Here is a 25,711-nt window from a genome sequence, read left to right as displayed (position 1 = left end):
TGCACCCAATACAGGAGCACCCACATTCATAAAGGAAGTTCTTAGAGACCTACAAAGAGACTTAGACTCTCACACAATCCCACGTCAATATTAGACAGATCAACAAGACAGAAAATTAACAGGAATATTCAGGACTTGAACTCAGCTCTGGACCAAGTAGACTCAATAGACATCTACAAAAGTTTCCACCCCAAATCAACAGAATATACATTCTTCTCAGCACCACATCACACTTCTTCCAAAATTGACCATGTAGTTGGAAGTAAAACATTCCTCAGCAAATGCAAAAGAACGGAAATCAAAACAGTTTGTCAGACTACAGTGCAATCAAATTAGAGCTCAGGATTAAGAAACTCACTCAAAACCGCACAACTACATGGAAACTGAACAACCTGCTCCTGATTGACTACTGCGTAAGTAATGAAATTAAGGCAGAAATAAATAAGTTATATGAAACCAATGAGAACAAAGAACCAACGTACTAGAATGTTTACGACACAGCTAAGGCGGTATTTAGAGAGAAATTTATAGCACTAAATGCCCACAGGAGAAAGCAGTAAAGATCTAAAATGCACGCCCTAACATCACAGTTAAAAAAACTAGAGAAGCAAAAGCAAACAAATTCAAAGTTAGCAGAAGTCAAGAACTAACTAAGGTTAGAGCAGAACTGAAGGAGATAGAGACATGAAAATCCCTCTAAAAAAATCAATGAATCCAGGAACTGATTTTTTGAAAAGATTAACAAAATAGACCACCAGCCAGACTAATAAAGAGGAAAAGAGAGAAGAATCAAATAGACACATTAAAAAAAATGATAACGGGGAGATAACCAATGATCCCACAGAAATACAAACTACCATCAGAAAATACTATAAACACCTCTATGCAAATAAACTAGAAAATCTCGAAGAAATAGATAAATTCCTGGACACATACACCCTCCCAAGACTAAACCAGGAAGAAGTCGAATCCCTGAATAGACCAATAACAAGTTCTGAAATTGAGACAGCAATTAATAGCCTACCAAACAAAAAAAAAACCCGTGACCAGATGGATTCACAGCTGAATTCTATCAGAGGTACAAGGGGGAGCTGGTACCATTCCTTCTGAAACTATTCCAAACAATAGGAAAAGAGGGACTCCTCCCTAACTCATTTTATGAGGCCAGCATCATCCTGATACCAAAACCTGACAGAGACACAACACCAAAAAATTTTAGGCCAAATCCCTGATGAACATTGGTACAAAAATCTTCAATAAAATACTGGCAAACCAAATCCAGCAGCACATTTAAAAAGCGTATCCACCACAATCAAGTTGGCTACTTCCCTAGGATGCAAGACTGGTTCAATACACACAAATTAATAAATGTAATCCATCACATTAACAGAACCAATGATGAAAACCACATGATTATCTCAATAGATGCTGAAAAGACCTTTGATAAAATTCAACAGCCTGTCATGCTAAAAACACTCAATAAACTAGGTATTGATAGAACATATCTCAAAATAATAAGAGCTATTTATGACAAACCCACAGCCAATATCATACTGAATGGGCAAAAACTGGAAGCATTCCCTTTGAAAACCAATACAAGACAAGGATGCTGTCTCCCACCACTCCTATTCAATATAGTACTTGAAGTTCTGGCCAGGGCAGTCAGGCAAGGGAAAGAAAGCGCATTCAAATAGGAAAAGAGGAAGTCAAACTGTCTCTGTCTGCAGATGACATGATTGTTTATTTAGAAAACTCCACTGTCTCAGCCCCAAAACTTCACAACCTGATAACTTTAGCAAAGTCTCAGGATATAAAATCAATGTGCAAAAATCACAAGCATTCCTATATACCAATAATAGCCAAACAGAGAGTCAAATCATGAGTGAACTTCCATTCACAATTGCTAAAAAGATAATAAAATACCTAGGAATCCAACTTACAAGAGACATGAAGGACCTCTTCAAGGAGAACTACAAACCACTGCTAAAGGTTTTTATGGTTTTGAGTCTTATGTTTAAATCTTTAAATTTTATGTTTAAGGCCAGGCGCGGTGGCTCAAGCCTGTAATCCCAGCACTTTGGGAGGCCGAGGCGGGTGGATCACGAGGTCAGGAGATCGAGACTATCCTGGCTAACATGGTGAAAACCCATCTCTACTAAAAATACAAAAAAAAAACTAGCCGGGCGTGGTGGCGGGCGCCTGTAGTCCCAGCTACTTGGGAGGCTGAGGCGGGAGAATGGCGGGAACCCGGGAGGCGGAGCTTGCAGTGAGCCGAGATCACGCCACTGCACTCCAGCCTGGGAGACACAGCGAGACTCCGTCTCAAAAAAAAAAAAAAAAAAAAAAAAAAAAAAAAAAAAATTTATGTTTAAATCTGCTAAAGGAAATAAGAGAGGAGATAAATAAATGGCAAAACGTTCCATGCTCATGAATAGGAAGAATGAATATCATGAAAATGGCCATACTGCCAAAAGTAATTTATAGATTCAGTGCTATCCCCAACAAGCCAGCGCTGACTTTCTTCACAGAATTAGAGAAAACTACTTTAAATTTCATATGGAACCAAAAAAAAGCCTGTATAGCCAAGACAATCCTAAGCAAAAGGAACAAAGCTGGAGGCATCATGCTACCTGACTTCAAACTATGCTACAAAGCTACAGTAACCAAAACAACATGGTACTGGTACCAAAACAGATATATAGACCAATGGAACAGAACAGAGGCCTCAGAAATAACACCACACATCTACGGCCATCTGATCTTTGACAAACCTGACAAAAACAAACAATGGAAAAAAGATTTCCTATTTAATAAATGGTGCTGGGAAAACTGGCTAGCCATATGCAGAAAATGGAAACTGGACCCCTTCCTTACACCTTATACAAAAATTAACTCAAGATGGATTAAAGATTTAAACATAAGACCCAAAACCATAAAACCCCTAGAAGAAAGCTTAGGCAATACCATTCAGGCACAGGCAAAGACTTCGTGACTAAAACATCAAAAGCAACAGAAGCCAACATTGACAATCGGGATCTAATTAAACTAAAGAGCTTCTGCACAACAAAAGAAACTAACACCAGAGTGAATAGGCAATCTACAGAATGGGAGGAAGTTTTTGCAATCTATGCATCTGGAAAAGGGCTAATATCCAGAATCTACAAGGAACTTAAACAAATTTACAAGAAAAAAATCAAACAATCCTATCAAAAAGTGGGCCAATAATACGAATAGACACTTTTCAAAGTAAGACATTGATGCAGCCAACAAACACATGAAGAAAAGCTCATCATCTCTGGTCATTAGAGAAATACAAATCAAAACCACGATGAGATACCATCTCACACCAGTTAAAAAGGTGATCATTAAAAAGACAAGAAACAACAGATGCTTAAGAGGATGTGGAGAAATAGGAACGCTTTTACACTGTTGGTGGGAGTGTAAATTAGTTCAACAATTGTGGAAGATAGTGTGGCAATTCTTCAAGGATCTAGAACTAGAAATACTATTTTCCTCAGCAATATCATTACTGAGTATACACCCAAACGATTATAAATCATTCTGCTATCAACACACATGCACACGTATGTTTATTGCAGCACTATTCACAATAGCAAAGACTTGGAACAAACCCAAATGCCCATTAATGTTAGACTGGGTAAAGAAAATGTGGCACATATACACCATGGAAGCCTATGCAGCCATAAAAAAAGATTGAGTTAATGTCCTTTGCAGGGACATGAATGAAGCTGGAAACCATCACTCTCAGCAAACTAACACAGGAACAGAAAACCAAACGCTACATGTTCTCACTCATAAGTGGGAGTTGAACAATGAGAACATACGGGAAAAGGGAGGGGAACGTTGCACACCGGGGCCTGTCAGTGGGTGGGGGACTAGGGGATTGATCGTATTTGGAGAAATACCTAATGTAGATGATGGGTTGATGGATGCAGCAAATCACCATGGCACATGTATACCTATGTAACAAACCTAGACATTCTGCACATGTATCCCAGAGCTTAAAGTAAAATAAATAAATAAATAAATAACCGAGAAAATTATCTAAAAGTAGAAAATATCAAACATTCTAATTTCTAATAAAAAATAGAAATTTGCAAAATACAACAGAACTCTGCAGTATTATTTGTTAAGGCAATGAGATTGGAAGTATTATCTTTTGAAAACAATCATAAACAACTGAACAATATGCAACAGTTCTTTTTAAGTGAGAGGGCTACTATCAAAAATAAATTTTTATATCGATTATATTACTATTGTAATGGAAACATGATAATTCATACTAACTTAGGCAGAAATGCTAGTAAGATTGTAAATTTAGGGATTGTAGTAATACTATATGAGAGTCTTATTTTTCAAAGTGCTACGCTGCCAAATTAAATCTTGAATGGAAATTGATGTTTCATTTGATTCTGAAATTATTGACTTTGTCATGAACTTGCTACTCACTGAAGATAGTTATAAATGATTGCCCAGCTGTTGATGGCAGGTAGAGAAGTTGCAAATTGAGCAATAGTTTCAACCTCCTATTCAGGATTCTCTGAATGAATGCTGTAGAAATGATATGGGCTGGCATTTTGAGCCTTATTTATAATCACTACACAATCTCAGCCATTCAAGACAATTTTTTATATGATCACAATTGAATATTACTAATTAAAAGTTATAAAATGAGCATGCCACTTTAAAATAAAAAGTCCCACTTAAGAGTGAGAACATGCGGTGATTTTTATTTTATTTTAAAATTAAAGTCTTATACTTTTCTTCTTTGGTGTCTAAAACTTTATATTTTAATTGGTGGAAAATTCTTAAAAATGAATGACTATTTACTCATAAAGTAATAAAAAGCACTAAGAATTACATTAATATTGTATATTGTTCTAAAACATTTGTGACTGCAGCCTGAAATTTCCTATAAAAATATGTATTTTCTACAATGTGGAGTGAAAGGTAAATCTTGCCAGACAAGAGGGGAGTAAATTCTGAAATATTTGTACCCAATGTATATTTAACAATATAAATTGTAGGCTGGCTTAATTGTTTAAAACACATTTAAAATTATGTTATGGCTTTATGTTCTGAGATTATTAATTTGCTATAAATAAGCTAGAATTGTTCTTTTTTGCTGAAATAAAACATCTTTTTGCCTATAGTATTGAATATATATATTTATTTTTGTCTGCAAAACATCAGTATTATTTGTAAGAAACATCAGTTACCAAGTGAAATAATACAAGGTAAAATAATTAGGAAATAGGTAATCTAGTTAGACTACCATTTTCTGATAGCAAAACAATAGATTTTACTTTCTCTTCAAATTTAGTGAGCTCACAAGAACATGGATTACCTGTAAATCATTTAGGCTTTAGGCTTCTTTGGATTTGGAGTTACGATGTTCTTTTTATATTATGTTAAGACTATGTGGAGTTGAATAGTGACCTAATGATTATTTCTCCAATTAGGTTTGTCATTAATTTATTGCATTTTAGTAAGATTTCTATTTGTCTTTTGCTCCCCAACAATAAGCCAGATTCTATTTCTTGACAGAAGGCTTAGACGACAGAAGCAACTAACACTTCTGTCTGTTTATGACACTCATTTGAATGATGTATTCATGAGTTGGCAGAGGTGCAGCCATATAACCTGGCATAGCTGATTATAATGTCTTAGCAAATGAAGAGAGCCCTAGGGCATTAAAAATTCTCAGCCATTAATATTGGTTTTGCCACAAGGCAGTTACATAAACTGACAGTTTGGAAGAGGCATGACTCCTTGCATACTCATACACTGATTACCTCTGAAATATCATTAATATTACTAAGTTCTCAGTTACTCATAGTCTAATATAAAGAGTCAGCCTTCCACTGTGGAAGCAGAATACATAAACAGATTTTCTTGGTGTTAATATGATTTCTACCACAATGCAATTTATCAGAATAAACATTTTTCTTTAAACAAAAATGATGAAAATATAGTAAAAAGAGTGAGTTTTTCTTCCTAGTATAAACTATACAATTAACTACAATTTTACCTATGAAAATGTTTTGTAAATACAATAAAACTGTAATTAAAGATCACATAGATCATGTTTCCAAATTTTAGTCTTTAGAACTTGCCAACCTAAACAACACACAGACAGAGGCTACCTAAAAGAAAAAATGTGTATTCGGAAATAAATCACTGCAGTATAAATACACATTCCATAGTAACCTATGTACATATTTAGGAGGTGAAAGGAAGAAAGAAGTTTTTGAAGAAGAAAAATTAGGAGGATTAATCAATTGTTTTGAAATAATTATTATTGTGTACAAAGATCAGTAGCAAGAATGATGCCAGTTCGAGATTCAACATGGAATTGGAGGGCAGGTATCTTTGCAAAAATGCTTTTTGTAAAAAGTTGCAATGGCTTTTGTGCAAAGTTGTGTTTTTTTCAGTTCTTTGTGATCGTTTTTGTTATCACTCATACAAGCATGAGAACCCTCTCTCATGGGCTTCCCTGGCTCTCTTTGTCAGGGTTTTCTCAACATTAGTGACTGCATTTTAATTCTGACAACTTTCACAAATTATATAAGGCTTCTTACAAAAAGAATTTGAACTTAGAGATCATTAAGAATTTTAATAAAAGTAAATTCTGTTGGAACACTAAATAAAATTTTTCTATTAAAAATGTTTTAAAACAAGATGACATCTTATGTAACAGCACATAACAATGCTAAAATTGTTACATTAAGAACACTTTACAATAAGTATACTGTAGATAATATTTAATACTAGTTACATGTTGATAAGAAATGTGAAACTAAGAAGTTGCTGAAGTATTCAAAATTAATCATTTAAAGGCCACAATTATATATTTCAATAATTAGAGTTATCCAATTAACCCCAATTTTCTGAAATATCAAGGGCAATATTGGAATCAATCATTTGAAATAAATTGGGTACCAATATCATATCTTAGGTATATTTTTAGATCCCATGGGGGAAGATAGGCTTTCTGCCACCACTTCTTAAGTTTTAGATCAGAGCTAATTTATTAATATAGCAAATTGAAGAACAAGGCTTTAAAAAGTGTGTACTCAGTCATCCAGTAACCCGGTTGCAGCATCTGTCTGCCTATATATTAAATCTAAATTCTTGAATTATATTTTAATTGAATAATTACATCAATATCATATTCAAATCTTTTTTTATGGTTTTCATTCTCCATGCCCAAATTTGAGCAAAAGCAAGTAGATGAGAAAAAGACTGTTAACCATACTGATTATTCTTACTCTAAATAAATGACTACAAATCTTAGGCAAAACCTTTGAAATACCTTGCAATGCTTCTACTTTCTCTAATCAGTCATCACTTCTAATCTCTGAGAATGATCTTTTATGTCCTCTTTACTTTCTTAACTCTTTCGACTCAGGACATTGCTTTGTATTTCAATGAGAAAATTTAAGCAAACAAGCGAGCTACTTCATGTTCTCAGCAGCAGATTCACTAATCTGACTAAAGCAATACATGTATTAGCTGCTCTCTTGCTAGAACTGCTGAACTTCCTCGATGTGCCATGAATCCCGTGTACTCTTGAAATCGAGGGAAATAGCTCTTATAATGCTTTATGTATAGTCCTACTTCATCAAATTTTTCTTTCTTTTGCCTAATAACCCTTATCCCATACCATATAAATAAATTTCCTAGAAACTATACCTACACCTCCAGATGTTTCCTCATTAGTCTGTTTATAACAAAACTTCTCCAAAAATGTATACATAACATTTCTCACTTATTAATCTTCCTGTTTCTTATTAACTAAATCCAGGACTTGTTTTCTCTACCACTCCACTGAAACTTGTGTATCAAATTTAAGAACAGCTTGCATCTTGGCCAGTCTGAAGTCCAATACTTTTACATTACATTACCTGATCTCCCAGGAGCATCAATGTCTCCTTCCTGAAATACTTTATTTGCATGATTTCCTTGCCACAGCAGTGTCCTTATGTTTTTTCCCTTATCTGGCTGTTCATGAAATGAGATATTGAGCTGGTCAATTAAGGTAACCTGCCAAAATGAAAGTATCAAGTCAGTCTTTATTTGCTTATTGTGACAGTGCAAGCAAGGAGCAAATGAGGGAGGCACCAACTCCCAGTATTACAGTTTTTTTTTTTTCCAGCGTAATTGCACTGTGTTAAGATCTGGTGGATTCAGCACAAACAGGGAAAATTGCTTTACTGTGAAAAAGTCCTGAACAGAAGGCCTTTTAATGGATCTGTGGGGCAGAGGGAGAAAGATAGGAAAGAGCTAGGAGTAGAAAAATCCTAAGTAAAGAGGAAGAAAAGTACAAGACTCTGATAAAGGGTTTTTGGCAGAGGCACCTGAGAAGCGCTTTAACAAAGGCCTTAGATATGAGGGCCTCTGAATAATGGTGCCTGAGTTAACAAGGCAAATAAGTGTGTGAGCATGGTTTGCCAAGATAGGGAGAGAGTGCCTGAGCCTTTTACTGCAAATCTTTCCAATAAACATATAATGCATACCTAAACCCAAGTTTGGTGAGGGGAAGACAGCTTCTACCAACGAGGCCAGACAGACAAAGCTTTGCCATTACCTATGGTTAAGCCTGATAAACTACATATAAGATTTTACCCTGAAGCAAGACTCCTCAGCCAGCTGACTGACCTTGCTTACACCCCACTCTCTGTGGTTCATTTTCCCAAAAGTGGTCAGGCAGAGTTTTTATTTTTATTTGTTTATTTATTTATTTTTATTTTTATTTTTAAGATGGAGTCCCTCTCTGTCGCTCAGCCTGGAGAGCAGTGGCATGATCTTGACTTACTGCAACGTCAGCCTCCCAGGTTCAAGCAGTTCTCCTGCCTCAGCCTCCTGAGTAACTGGGATTACAGGTGCGTGCCACCATGCCCAGCCAGTAATTTTTAAATGTAATTTTATCATAATGCAAATTCCTTACTATATATACAGGTTCTACATAATAAGGCCCTTGCCTCTCTCTCTGACTCCGTTATCCCACTCTAACCACAGTGGCCTTTATCCTACAAGCATGCCACGCTTGTATCTATCTAACCATCTTTATACCTTTCTGCTCAGAAAATATTTTCTCATAGTTTTCTTATTCATTCATATCTTTGCTCAAATATTATCTTATCAAAGCAGTATTCTGTGACTACATGAAATAGTGTATCTACTTCCTATATTTATTGCTTTAATTTTATTCTTTAAATATAATCTGGTATCATATTACATATTTATTTGCTAACATTTTATTTCTGTTTCATGAGAATATTTATTTTCATGAAGGCTAAAACTTTGCTGAATACTTATTGACTAAAACAATGCCTTATATATAGCCTGTGGTTAATAAATGATAGCTAGATATATCAACAAATTGAGAAACATTGGTTCAGTTATGTTATCCTATTTCTTAAAGTCAGGAAGTTAATACATAACAGTTTGCTCTCAAAATTTTAAATAAGAACAAAAGAATAAGTGGAAAGGAACATAGTGAAACTATATGGTGGTATAGAAATTTAAGAATCTCCTGAGATTGATACCTACACCATTAATTTGGTTAATGTGCTTATGCTATCAAAGTAATGTATTCCAAAAATAAGAATTTTCACCAAAAAAAAAATCTCCATCCTAAGACAATTATATTAAGCTTGATACCTTTAGTATTACCTCTTCTCTAGGTTCATTTGCAATTTCAGAAATGACCTTTATTGTAGTCCTTCCAAATGTAATTATAAACCCTACAATCACTTCCACCTTTGCTTCCATGATAAAGGTACACACAAGTAGACATGACAATCACAGGGTGGTTAAGCCATCCAGTGGTTAGTTACTGCAGTTAGAAAATCACTTTATGTCATACTTGACTCTCTTTAAAGATATTGTTAATGTGTACCTCTTTTTATTAGTGAAAATTTCTTCAAATTTAATCCATTACTTTATTGATCTTTAAGGTTTAGCCAACATTTCTCTATAAAAAGTTGTATAGTAAATGCTTCAGGCTTTGTAGGTAATATAGTTTGTGTTGGAACTATTCCAGTTTGACACTGTAGTGAACAAAATGCCGTGGATAACTTGTAACTGAATGACCATATCTGTGTTCAAGAAAACATTAGAAAAACAGGTTTCAAGCTCAATGTGTCCTGACAGTTGTAGTTTGCCATCCTCTACTCTTCTTTATCATGGACTTTCATAATGACAGGTGCTAATTTGTATCTGACTCCATCTTTTGCCTTTTCTTATCTTTTATGCTCTTCTAATTTCCCCACCTATCACATTACCAGCAAATTATCCTAACTTCTCAGACTCTTCTTTAAAGGCTCTAACACTTGGCCCTCCCAGAAGATACTATTTCGAACCTTCCTCTTAAGTGAAGGTGTGGAAGTATATCATATGACACTTACCTCTGAATAAAGAAATTAGTTTAGATTACATGTTGCTTCACACTGCTACTTCTAAACTATTACTTTTCTTTTTTAAACATTAAAGGAATTAATGAGTTAAAATACTATGGAAGGGAGCCTGTGTTGTTCACTTATTCATTCTTGTTGGTCTTTATTATATACAACCACTGCCCCAAGACCATTTACTCTTTTTCGTCTAAGATTTAAGCAGCTTTCATGTTGTCTTCTCTACTCCAATGCTATGTGACTTCACTACCAAATTGACAAGTCACTCATGAACCTGGTTTCTGTATACTGATTTCATACCAGGAATGCAGGGATGATTTAACATATGTAAGTCAATAAATGTGGTACACAACAAGTACAGATTTTAAAACAAAAATTACATTATTATCTCAATAGATACACAACAAGCATTTGACAAAATTCACCATCCCTCTATGATTAAAACCTTCATCTACAGATTCAGTGCAATTCCCATGAAAATAGTACCATCATTCTCACAGAACTAGAAATTCAATCCTAAAATTCATATGGAACAAAAATAGAGCCTGAATAGCCAAAGCAACACGAAATAAAAAGAGCAAATCTGGAGGAATAACATTACCTGACTTCAAACTATACTATAAGATCATAATCACCAAAACAGCACGGTACTGGTATACAAATAGGCATATAGACCAATGGAACAGAATAGGGAACCCAGAAATAAAGCCAAATACTTACAGCTGACTGATCTTTGACAAAGCAAACAAAAACACAAAGTGGGGAATGACACCGTAATCAACAAATGGTGCTAGGATAATTGACAAGCCAGATGAAGAAGAATTAAATTGGATCCTCATCTCTCACTTTATACAAAAATCAACTCAAGAGATATCAAGGTCTTAAATCTAAGACCTGAAACCATAAAAATTCCAGAAGATAACATCAGAAAAACCCTTCTAGACATTGGCTGAGGCAAAGACTTCATGACCGAGAACCCAAAAGCAAATGCAATGAAAACAATGATAAATAGTTGGGATTAAACTAAAATGTTTCTGCACAGCAAAAGAAATAATCAGCAGAGTAAACAGACAACCCACAGAATGGGAGATAATCCTCACAATCTGTACATCTGGCAAAGGGCCAATATCTAGAATCTACAAGGAATTCAAACAAATTAGCAAGAAAAAACAAACAATCCCATCAAAAAATGGGCTAAGGACATGAATAAACAATTCTCAGAAGAAGATATACAAGTGACCTACAAACATATGAAAAACTGCTTAACATCTCTAATGATCAGGGAAATGCAAATTAAAACCACAAAGTGATGCCACCTTACTCCTGCAAGAATGGCCATAATCAAAAAATAAAAGAATAATAGAGGTTGGCGGGGATGTGGTGAAAAGGGAACAATTTTACACTGCTGGTGGGAATGTAAAGTAGTACAAACACTATGGAAAATAGTGTGGAGATTCATTAAAGAACCAAAAGTAGAACTAACATTTATTTGATCCAGCAATCCAACTATTGGGTATCTACGCAGATGAAAAGAAGTTATACAAAAGACACTTGCACATGCATGTTTATAGCAGCACAATTCACAATTGCACAATATGGATCCAGTCCAAATGCCCATCAATGAGTGGATAAAGAAATTGTGGTGTGTGTATGTCTATATATATATAGACATAAATACTATATATATGAACACTATATAAATATACTATCTATCATCTATCTATCTATCTATCTATCTATCTATCTATCTATCTATCTATCTATCTATCTATCTATCTGTGAATACTATTCAGCCATGAACTTTTAGTCCCCCTGTCCTCTTCAGCCATCAACCCATAAGAACACACTGAAAGCTCTCATCAGCAGAAACTGTTCTAACTCAAATTCCTAGTTAAATCCTATTGCATCCTAAATGTAACTTTCTGATTTTCCTTTCCAACAATGTAAAATGTTTCTGGAATTTATCAAATACAGACTCCAAGTCCTTGTGTGAATTTCACTCTGTCAAATAGCCCTGCATTTCCAGCTTTTATTGTGTAGCCAACATTACCATATTATGCTCACATATTCTCATAGCTGTCTTACCCTTCTGTCTTTTATTGCATGTAACTGACAAACCTTTATACTTTATACGAATTTCTAGTTCTTATACCTAAGCAGTACGGGTCTGCTGGAATGAACCACACAGCAAGCAAGAGGAAAGTCACTTTAAATTCATAATTTACTATCTTAATTGAATCTTAAGTAACTCCTGGGAAACATAGTATTCTCCATGTGCAATTCACTCTACTATTCTAACATGCCAATGCCAATTCTCTCTCACATTCTTTAAACCTTAAACCCCTCACCCCCATTATTTTTTATTCTGCGCAGAAGTTTTAATCTCCTACTTCCAAATTTTTGTTCACATGTGCAAAACTACTTTTACTAGATTTGTTCCATTTCTTCTTTCTCCTTTGACATTAACGAACATGTTTTTCATCCAAATGTCAATCTCTTCTCTAATCCTTTGAAAGCTACCTCTTCTAGTTATGTCTTTCTTATTGAGATAGAATTTTGTTCAGTAATCTAACATTTAGAAAATGTATATCCCTTTGTTTTATATCCGTTTAACCTCTTTCCTTTTTTTTCACATCAACCCTACAGAAAGAGTGGTATGTATAGTTATAATTTATTTTTATTGTTTCACTCACTGATACCTATTTCCCCTTTTATTAATAAGAGTACTGAAATTTTTTGGAATCACTGTTTCTCTACCTTTATTAATGTGGTTCACATAAAGTCAAGTTTTTCTTTGGCCTCAGAGTTGGAAGTGGGAGCATAGCCTGACTGCTGAAAGCTTTGTTTCCTCTTTATAGTATCTGGCTTAAAAAGGCTTTCTATTTCAATCAGAAACAATTAAAGCTAACAATGACCCCTTTTGATGAGGTTAAAAATAGGCAGTTTTTTTTTTTTTTTTTTTTTTTCCATCAGACATTAAACTTTACAGACCATAAGTCTGGAATTGCTGGTGTAGCCATGAAGAAAGTTTGTCTAAAAATCAGGTTTGTCTAAAAATAGAGGAGAGTAGAGCTAAAAGTTAGAGAAATATAGCCATCTCCTCAGTTGAAGGCCTGGATTGTGTTTTGCCAGAAGGTCTGTCACAAAACCTTAGTGATTCCTTTTTTTTTACTAGTTTGATTGTGTTCTTATCACTTAAATCAGATATCCCTAATTTATAAGTATAATTTTTATATTTTAATTAATTTGTCATTTTCTCACTTTACTTATACTCAAATGTATCACATGCTCCCCATTATTGCAACAAACAACTTCTGCTATGGTCACCAAAAGCTGCTACATAGCAAAACCGTGGAAACTTTGTCTTTGTTTCATTTAACCTCTCAGCATCATTTGAAAGCACTTACCACTTTTTCTTGATAATGTAACACTGGCTAACTATTGATACAGACTATAAGCAGCTTTTAGAACAGTGCAATATTACCTCATGAATTGTTTTATTTTCTGAAGGAATTCTCATAGGAACTCTCTGGGATGTTGGCTATTTGGTTCAGTGGAAGGTTGCCAAGAATCTGCAATCATACATGAATTAATTTAGTAATGTGAATAACATGTATACATTTCTTTTATTGTTTTACATTATTTAATTTTTTTCAGCTTGCATACTTTTTAAATGTAGGTGCTAATACAAATAATATAAGAAATATACATGTATTTTCATCAATCTTTGTACAATTTGGACGAGTTTAGCATGGATGTGTAGATGTGTGAGCCTGGGAATGAGCCTGGGAATTTTTTCAAATCTAAGTTATGGGCTTTAGCAATAATTATAGTAAGCTCTTTAACTTTAAGTCATCATTTTATTGTATGTGGATGTATGTATTTGTACACATGTATGTTTTCTGGAAGAGAAACAGAAGTGATCATAAAAAACATGGCAAGTGATAAAATTTAGTAAGTAATATTCACAGAAAACAACTCAGTCCCTATGAATGTAATATACTCAATGAAGGTTTTTAAAAATATTTCTATGATCAATGTGTATGACTGTAAATAATCAAAATGGTAAGGATTACTTTCACAAAAAAATGTTTATACTGGAGATTTATATGAACCTTATTTAGTTCCAAAGTATTTGATGCAAGGTGTTATCAAAATTAACAAAAAATTGATCTATAAAATAATAATGTAAAACAAGATAATCAGCCATACTTTTTCACAGCCTCAGCAAATAAAACAAGTTCTGAAGTAAGACTAAATAGTTTGATACTGCAAAGGATATAATATTCTGCCAAAAATTCATACTAAAATTTATGGTGGAACAGGTTTTGTGAAATCATTAAATGCTATTCATTCTGTGTGATGATGTTATTTTACTGATTTATTGTGTGTAAAATGATTCCTTATGCTAATTTTAATGAGTAGAAGGCTCTGTCATGGAGTCCTTATGCATATGTGCATGAATATTCCCTTATGTTATGCTTGGGTGTTTTCCAATCTTCTCAAAGAGTAAAAAATGAACTTTGGGTGAAACTGGAATTGCTACAAAATACTGACTCCATCAGATATGAACATTTTTACAAATACATTGAATGATATGAAAGAGAAATTTGTCAACCTGAAAATGCAAGCTCATTCACAAAAATAAGGGAACACGCAGTGCGTGTTTGGCATTATATAGATAACATTTTATGGGAGCCAGGAAACATAAGTTGGCATTTGAATGTTGATGTTTCTAAATTTTTCAACAGCTTTGTAGTTTGAATATGTAGTTTGGTATGACACTAAGTCACAAGATGTAAGAAATATGTTATAGCTATGTGGTAAATAAAGAGGAAGAAAACTTGGATTGTTGAAATTGTGAAGAACACTTTAAGAAGCTCTTGTATGAGAGTCAGATGATTAGGTTCTTAGTGATGTAAAGATTAAATAGCATAAAACATAAGCAACTTTAGACTGCCATGTTGCTTCAGTATTTCATCCTACTTGGTATACATCATATTATTTTATCATATTTAATAAAGTACTATTGCTTATACTTTTCAATAAAATTAGATTTAAGAATATCTTCTCTTTCTTATAATTCACACTGAGCTTACTAAGAACCTTATAATGTGCAGTGATAGTATTTTTCTAAAGGGAAATGTGGTTCACAGAGAAGAAACAATTGAATATATCAAAAACTTTGTATGTTTTATCCATAAAATATAACCTTAATATCGGATATTTCCACTAAAGAATAAAAAAGTGATTATATTAGACAAATAAATTCTGCAGAAAAATATCAGTAATATGGATTTATAAAATGATATGGGAAACTTTAATATGGTTCCTTAAAACAGACCAAAAATAACTTTTCTGTACATGGTATAATTTAGTGTTTACCTAATACATGTAAGTTATAAACACTTCTTTAATATGAAGATATACAATCTTCTCCATTTTTATAGTGCCCCTTTATTGTAAAATGATGTAAATATGCCAATAAAGAGAATATGCTAGTCTCCATATAAATATTTACAACTTTACTTAATGTATTAGTATAATGTTTTAAAACAGTTTAACCATTACAGTGTATTGCATTAAATTATATGATTAGTTAGTCCATAGATTTTTTGTGTGTGTGTCAGTAAAATTAACAAGGTAATATATGATGGAGACTTAATAGGTGTTGTAGATTCCTGTATTATATCTTTGAAATGGCATTAATTATAAAATATAAATTCAAAAAGTATAACAGCTAAAATAAATAGATATTTTATCTTACAACAAATTCTAAGGCATAATGAAAAGATAAGAATGAATTAGAATTGACTTGAAGCATAATACCACATCCCAGTGTGTTTATACACATGCTGTATACCATGCTTCATGTTTGCCATTTTTCCAAAAGTGGTAGATGTCAGTGCAGGAACAGACAACATTGGCAGCAAAAAAGTGTGATACTGCATACTAATGACTGTCCACTTTCACTCTCAATTGTGGCAGTACTTCAGAAAATAGAACATTTATTTACCATATTACCCAGCAATTATAGTACTTAATAATTGAAAGAAAACATGTCTGCACAAAAGCTTTGACACCTGCACAGCAGTTTTATTAATGATAGCCCCAAATTGAAAACAATCTAAATACCCATTGACAGAATATTTGGACAAATAATTTGTGTTGTAATCATATACTAAATAAATTTCATCTTAAAAAGGAAATAAATACTGATTTTCACAACATAGAAGAACCCCAGAAGCATCATGCTAAGAGAAAGAAACCATATAAGAATATGTATTTAGTGTTTAGTATTTAGATTCTATTTATTCAAAACTCTAAGAATAAAATATACAGTCTATAGTGGCAAGTAAGATTGTTAGTTGAGTGTACTTTGAAGTCGAATGAGGGAGATGAACTAATCAGTAATACAACAAAATTTTTTAAATTGATGGAAATTATTCTATATGTTGTTTGTGTTGCCAATAACAAAGGTGTATAACTTTGCAAAACTCATTAAATTGCACGCTTAAATAAGAAAATGTTTATTTAACTGAATGAACTGCAGAACAAAGTAGACAAATCTTAGAATTAAACTTGTGACTTAAACACAGCAGGTAAATACCCAGGGAACAGAACACAGGAAAATGTAATATAAAAAATATAGGAAAATAAATCAAGGCATAATAGATAGATTCTGAAATTACAAAAGATATCTAAGAGGGTTTCTTAAGAGAGACAATCAAGAGATATATAACATTTTTGTTACATATTATTATCCTACTCTTTTATTGGCTAACCCATAGAATATAGCATGTTTGCTTGGCTTATTAATATTTACATCAAATTCACTCCTGTCTGAAAAATTGCTGGTGACAAATTATATTAGATATTTTTCTCTATATGTATATATCTTTACATTTGAATGATATTTATGATGAGTTTTGAAATCTGGATTGGTTTTCCTTTTGAAAACTTAATTGTGCCATTTTATTGTTTTCTATTTTTAATAATTCTTGTTAAGTCATAAGTTGCTCCTTCTCAAGACTTACAACCATTCCGTACCTCAGCTGTTCAATGACGGTTTATAAACTTTTATTTTTGTCTCTTATTTTTAGCAGTTGTATCTTCAGTTTGTCTCCATTCCGCTTGGTGTTGATAAAATTCATCATAAAATTCTCCATCATTATTTTTGAAGCATGTTTTTTGTCCCAATCTCTTTTCTCTCTTGCTGTAAGTCTAAATAAATGTTTCACAACTGTCTAATGTTCCCTATGCTAGTTCCTATATGTTTATCTTTTTTTTCTTTTTCTCTGTACTTCAGTCTAAATATTTTTGTATTGAATAGTCTTCCAGTTTTATAAATCTCTATTCAGTCGTATCTAATTCACTACTACACCCAGTTTTTAAGTTCTTAATCTTACTTATATTACATTGATTGTTTTTTTAGAATTCCTACTTAACCTCTTTCATAGGATTTTAGGTCTCTACTAAAATTTTTCATCTTCTGTTATTTCCTGCTATGGTTCCATTCAAGTCCTACCTATGGTGCTTTTTTCTTTTGATAATAGTTTTGTATTAATGCATCTTATGCAAATTTTATAGTTGTTTTCTTTGGAAGACTTAGTCCAATACATATAACTCCATCATGATTGGACATGAATACATACATTTTAAACCAATTTTAAAACTTTATAATTCAAAAGCATGTTTTACCTTTGTTAAAAATACATGTATATTTGGTTATTAGGGCTGAGATGGCCTAAACAGTAAAATAAAACTAGAGACTTTACCAATCACAAGCTTCCAATTAAACTCTAACTAGATATTTTCTATGCTAAGCAAACATGTTTTATTCATCTTGCTTCCATGAAAACCTTATAAAAGTCTGTCTCTTGCCACCTTCATCCCCAGCAAAGTGCTAAACCGCTTGCTGACTGATGTTGTCCAATTTATGAATCACTGAATACTGAAATAAACTCCCCAAAATGTAAATGTGTGTCCATTTAACAACATTGTTTAAAAAATTGAAAAAACAATGGTTAAATATGTGTGTGTGTGTGTGTGTGTGTGTGTGTATGTGTGCATGTTTGTGTGTACACATATGCATGTGAGGTCTCTACACTACAATGGGCAATGTTGTTAAATTCCATTTTTCAACTTTGGGAGCAGATAGAAACTTCCTGAAGTTCATGCACTATTAAAGTACTATTAAAGTCTAGGCTTGGGATTAGAATGCAAGTCTCAACATATTGCAGATATTCATAAAAATTAATGGAAGGACCCCAAGATGACCAACTAGAAGCTGCTAGTGGCTCTCATAGAGAGGAATGAAAGGAGCGAGTCAATATAGAACCTTCAACAGCGAGTCAATATAGCACCTCCAGTGGAAATTAGACCCAATATAGCACTCATTGGGACTAATCAAGGCAGCAACTCGACCCATGGAGAATGAAGAAAAGCAGGATAATGACCCACCTGGGATCAGTATGGAGCCAGGGGAACCTCCCTCATCCAAAGAAGCAGTGAGTGAATGTGCAGCTTCAGGAATCCATGCTTCTCCCATGGATCCTTGCAATCCTAGGGTCAGGAGATCCCCTTGTGAACCCATTCTACCAGGGCCTTCAGTCTGACACACAGAGCTACCTGCAGTCTCAGCAGAGCAGTTGCTCAGGCGCACACACACACACACACACACAGAGAGAGAGAGAGAGAGAGAGAGAGAGAGAGAGAGAGAGAGAGACTGGGCAGCCTTAGCCACTCAGTTTTTTAAAGATTTCCAGCAAAAGTACATGCAAACTCTGGCAAAGTGGGAGGGTAGTCCTCTATACATAACCCTATGAAAAGGGCTGAAACCAGGGGACTGAGCAGCGACAGTTTGCAGGCCCTGATTCCATGGCACCTCACAAGATAAAACCCACTGGTTTGAAATTCAGCCAGCCCCCAGTAGCACCATTGCACCTCCCTGAAATGGAGCTCCCAGGGGGAGGGGTAAGTCACCATATTTGCTGTTTGGCTGACTTAGCTGTCTCAGTCTTCAAACACTGGAGAGTCTAAGCCGACCTGGGGCTGGAGCGGGCCCTATCCTAGCACAGCTGCTCTATGAAAAAGTCACCAGACTGCTTTTTAAAGCATGTTCCCAATCTTATTTCTCCTCCTCGGTGAAACCTCCCAAGTGGAGTCTCCTGCTACCCTCACCAGTGGTCTCTAGCCAACAGAGGTTTCAAACCATCCTAGGATGGAGGTCCCAGAAAAAGGGGTGGGCTGCTATCTTTGCTGTTTGGGAGACTTAGCCATTCCAGCCTTTGGGCACTGGAGTGTCCAAGGTGACCAGGGACTGAAGTGAACCCTCAGCACAGCACAACTGCTCTATGAGAAGACAGCTACACTGCTTTTTAAAGCAGGTCCCTGATCTTGTTCCTCCTCACTGGGTGGGATCACCTAACCTTACCTAACTGGGTGGGGTCTTAAACCACCTTCGATAGGTGTGTTTAGTCTGGCAACAGGTTCATACCTTGCTGGGATGGAGCTCCCAAAAGGACGGGCAGGCTGCCATTTTCACTATTTTGAAGTCTTCACTGTTGATACCTCTAGGTACTGGAAAATCTGAAGTGACTAGGGACTAGAGCAGGCCCCCAGCATACCACGGCAGCCCTGTGGAAAATTGGTCAGACTGTGGCGTGGGTTCCTGTTCCTACATATTCTCACCGGGCAGATCCTCCAGGCCTGGGCCTCCAGTCATTCCTTGTCAGATCTATTGAGCCAGTAGCAGCTCTGCAGTTCCCAGGACAGAGTCCCTAGGGGCAACTGAAAGCTTCTCTGCCACTGCCTCTGCAGTGGGACTGCTCTTGTTACCCTTGGACTAACAAAGCAGCAAAGATTCAAAGTGCCTTATCCGTACCTTCAACTAGCTGCAGTGGACCCAAAGAGAGAAGGCCAGTCTGTCTCTAATGGGTCCTTACCCTCCCCCGGCCCACCACCATGATCATTACTACACATGGAACCCATGGCTTGGACCCACAACACAGACCTTCCTTGGTGGACTGACTGCACTGAGAAGTTGCTGACTTGCATTTCTCTGAGGTAGAGCCCCCAGGAAACAAGCAAAAGACCATTGGCCACCACCACTACTAAGGTCCCTGCCTCTGCTGCCTCCAAGTTGAGAAAGAAACATAAACACTGAGATTGCCCCAGTGCTGCAGTGGGCAGCCAAGGAGTGCCAAGCCGTGATATACAGCCAGAACTCAACGGGGAGGGCGGCTCACACTTTCAGAGCATTGAGCGAGAACCTGGCTGCAAGTGTGGGAAAACATAAGGGAGCTCCACACACAGCCAAACAAGGGTTTACCAACTGACTAATGTGCCTAAGCGCCACCTAGTGGATCAGACCCCAAAGCTTCTCAACACCAAAAGTACCTCAATATACCCCCTTCTGAAACCAAAGACAAGAATTTTACTTCAAATAAAAACCCTGCACAAAACTTTGGCCCTGTGAAAACATTCAGAAGGGAAGTATATTGTCTGTACTCCATCTAAACTGCAGTTAAAGTAACGCTCACATGAAGAGATGAGAACCAACGCAAAACTTTGGTAACTCAAATGGCCATGGTGTCATATTCCTCCAAATGACCACGCCAGTTCTCCAACAAGAGTTCTGAGCCAGGCTGAGCTGTCTGAAATGACAGAAATAGAATTCAAACTATGGATCGGAACAAAGATCTTCAAGATTCAAGATAATGGCAAAATGTAATCCAAGGAAACTAAGAATCAAAATGCAATAATATAGGAGTTAAAGGATGAAATAGCTGATATAAAAAAGAACCTAACATATCTGACAGAGTTGAATAACACAATACAGGAATTTTGCAATTCAAAAACAAGTATTAACAGCAAAATAAACCAAACTGAGGAAAGAATCTCAGAACTTGAAGACTGACTCTCTGAAATATGACAGTCAGATAAAAACAAAGAAAAAATAATGAAAATGAATGAAAAAAATTTATGAAAAGCATGGGACTATGAAAAGAGGCCAAATAAACAAATAACTGGCATCCCTGAAAGGATGGGGGAGGGTAGAAAGCAAACAACTTGGAAAACATATTTCAGGATATCATCCATGAAAGATTTCCCAACTTTTCTAGAGATGCCAACAAATAAGGAAAATATAGAGAACTTCTGCAAGATTCTACATAAGAAATTCATCCACAAGACACATATTTGTCAGATATTTCAAGGTCAAATGAAAGAAAGAATGTTAAAGGTAGCTAGAGAGAAAGGGCAGGTCACCTACCAGGGGAGCCGCATCAGGTTAACAGCAGATCTCTCTGCTGAAACCTCACAAGCCAGACGCCAGAAGAGATCAGGTTTCTGCATTCAACATTCTTAAAGAAAAAAATCTTCAACAAAAAATTTTATATCCAGTCAAACTAAGCTTCCTAAGCAAAGCAAAGGAGAAATAAGACCCTTTTCAGATAAGCAAATGTTGAGGGAGTTTGTTACCACCAGACCTGACTTACAAGGGATTTTGAAAGGTGCACTAAGGTGCTAATAGACGGTAACAGAAACACAGTTAAATACACAGACCAGTGACACTATAAAGCAACCACACAAAGAAGCCAGCATAATAACCAGCTAGCAACACAATGACAGGATCAAATCTACATGTATCTATACTAACCTTGAATGTATATGGGCTAAATGTACCACTTAAAAGGTACAGAGTGGAAAGCTGGATAAAATGCAAGATCCAATGGCAAGCTGTCTTCCAGAGACCCATTTCACATATAATGACACCTATAGGCTAAAAATAAAGGGATGGAGAAAAATCTACCAAGCAAATGAAAACAGAAAAAAAGCAAATGCTGCCATCCTAATTTCAGACAAAACAGATTTCAAATCAACAAAGATTAAAAAAAAGAAAAGTCAAAGGTAGGGAGGTGCATCATGATAAAGGAATAAATTCAACATGAAGACCTAACTATTCTAAATGTATATTAGAAGCTTAATTTTTATATCTACCTCTCTCGCATAAGATATTTTTGTCAATATAAGTTACCTTTAGTGTGTTTACTCAAACAGGAAAATCAAGTAGGAACAATGCAAAAGAGTCAGAAAATAAAATTAAACAAAGGAAATAAATCATTCATAATTCAACTTCAGAAGCAAACTTCAGAAGTGAACTGCTTAGTAGGATTCTTCTATTCTACCTACTCTCACATAGTTTATTATGTGAAAAATACTAATAAGCAGTCATAACTAGATACATTCATTATAATTCTTTGTTAATTAAATGAACAACCCACTGAACTTAATTTTTGTGGAAAACAAAATAAAATTTTATGATTCAAATAAATTAACAGTATTCATTTACATTGCTTAATAAAGAAATATATCATTTTACTTAAAACATACCAATACTAGATTTGAAAATAAAAAATTATTACTTTGGATGTCAAAGTTTTATTTTGGAGCTTCTTAAAATCCTAAAACTTACTTAGCTTAGGCAAAACAACCTTTGGTTTTCAATGATATTTTTCCCAACTTAAATTAGAGCAGTTACTATTCTCCTGAGTTAACTCTTTTCTTTAAATAAATTGGCTTGTTTTCTTTCAAAATAAGAGGATTGTAGGGGAAAATCCACAATATAAATTGTGTGGAATGTTCACAAGTCTATCTAAAGTCACACACATTTCTACAAGAGAGAGCTTACATTTTGCCTTTCATATAACATACTTCTTTTCTCCATACACCCTCTCAATCCTGCTACTGCATTTATGGGTAGTTTCAGTCTTCTGTAGTGCAGTTTTTCCCGAAATGTGGATGCGATTTTTGTAGAAAAAATTTTACCTTACCCAAAGAAAGATCTCTGGCCTTTCTTTTCTCTGCTTGGAAGTGATCTTTGGGCTTGTAGAATGTCATGCTTGATGCCAGTGTCTTTGTTTGCCTTGGGGCTCTAGCCACTAGATAGCATAACAATGTGATTTGTGATGAGGGCTTTGGGTCATGCTATGTCAGTTCTTCCTCTAGAGGGACCGGAGATTGAAGATATCAGTTTGACCACTGACAGAGCTGAAGACTAACGTTCAACCACATGGGAAGTATGTGATCAAAGTGATGAAGTGCAATTAAAAACTGGGTACCGAGAGTTGGGTAAGCTTTCCTGGTTTGTAATACCGTCATACATTATGGCTGAGAGGAGTTCACATTGTCTATGAATCCATGGAAAGCGGATATTGGGATGCTCTATGTTTGGACTTCTTTTGGACTCTGACCTACCCATCTCTTCTTTGGACTGATTTTGATCTGTATTTTTCCCAGGAATAAACTGTAACTGTGGATATGACAGTCTTCAGTGAGTTCTGTGAGTACTCCTAGCATATCATCAAACCTAAGGGTAGTTTGTAAGTGGTGTCCAAAGTAAAGGTAGCATTGTGTAGACTGTGTTGCCCTAAACTTTACAGTTAATTAACTCAGACCAATCCAATTTAGTCATCTATAATTTATCTCACATTGTTTTCCTAATAGATTTTACTGAAGTGCAGAGGATGGTAAAATAATATCACTGTACAGTAAGGAAATGTCTTTTTCATTTCTTTGTTCATTATTATCTCTGATCCTAGTCCCATAATTTCCTGCCATGAACCTGGGTTTGACCTTTTTATGTATATTTTTCCTGACCAAGGAATTCCTAAGGCCAATTTTTCATAAACAAAAGTATATTAAGAAGTCTTACCATAAAAATTGTATCTGTCTCTCTAGAAATGGTATTCAGCTTCCCTAGGGAAACAAAACAAAATACAGGCATACTGATATTTTTTAAAAATTAATTTAAAAAATTAAAACACAAAACAGAAGAAAGAAAATAGATTCTACCCCTTTCCATTATCTCTCTCCAAAAGAGACTGTAAGTTCCTGGTGGAGCATTTCTTCCAATTCCTGAAATGAGCATTGACTCAGAATATATAACCAAGTAGTAAAATAACTAAAGATAGAAAATGAATATCCATTAGTCTATACCGTTACAAATAGATAAATGAACAAATGCACAAGCAGAAGGAGAAAAGTCAGAACATAATAAATGTATAATAAATAAGGGAATTTAAAAACTTAATATTATGCAAGAGTACTAATGGCTGTCAGCAATATTCACAGATGAATTTTAAAAGATGGAGAAAGCAAGTTTAAAGAGAAACAGAATGTTTGAATAATCCAAAAGCATTTCCTAAATGTATTTACTAATTACTGGGGTGGTTTTAACATATATCCTCAAATACTCTAACAGTCCTTGCTTCGGACTGTAAAATGTAGTTCTCCTCTCAAATGTGGACTGAATTGTGCTATTTATTTCTAATGACTGGAACACATAATGGGAAAATGATAATTTTGTTTTGGAGAAACCTCAATGATGACACCTTAATCAAGTGATAAACGTTACCATTACCAGAAATACATCGTGGTGTTACCATATATTTTCCAATATGACATGATAAGCAGATCACTTTGCCTTTGAGACATTCTTCCCAAAAATCAGTAGCTTCAGACCAATCATGAGAAAATGTAAGACAAACATAAATGAAGAGACATTTTACAAATTACCTGTCCAGCAGTCTTCAAAAGCATGGAAGTTATAAGAAGAAGGGCAGACTGAGAAATTGTCACAGATTAAAGCAGGCTAAAGAGACACAATGACTAAATGCACTGAAATGACAGAATCAGTAAAAAGGGATATTAGTGAAGACAGGGGTAAAATGTGAATAAAGCCGGAAGTTTATTCAATAATATTATGCCAATGTTAATTTCGTAGAATTTATAATTTTACAATGGTTTTGTAAATGTTGACTGTAGGGAAAACTGGCTGAAGCATATATGAGAACTCTTTGCATTATCTTTTCAACATTATTTTTGTAAACGTAAAATTATTTCAAAACAAAAGTTTAAAACTGTCAATCACCAATATTTTACTATCTTGAATAAGAGAACAATTTGCAACCATCCTTTACAAATACCCTTTTTTGCTTTCCTGGTTTATTTCTCTTAATAATATAGAAGGTCATATTGACAATATGCTATCTAGTTTTCTTATTTGTTTATTGTTGGTTTTGTCTCCTCTAGAGCTAAGCTCCATAACTATAGTAATTTTGTATAAATTACTTCACTAATATATCTACTGTACCCAGAGTTCAGTAAATATTTATCAAGTTGAATGATTCAAATTAAATATTGTCTAGTTTAGAAATATGTTTTGTATACAAATACCTCAATTTTTCATTTTGAGGTTTAAGAAAGAT

The sequence above is a fragment of the Macaca nemestrina genome, chromosome 3 (assembly GCF_043159975.1).
Source record: "Macaca nemestrina isolate mMacNem1 chromosome 3, mMacNem.hap1, whole genome shotgun sequence".
Lineage (NCBI taxonomy): Eukaryota > Metazoa > Chordata > Mammalia > Primates > Cercopithecidae > Macaca > Macaca nemestrina.
Note: the sequence above shows the minus strand (reverse complement) of the source record.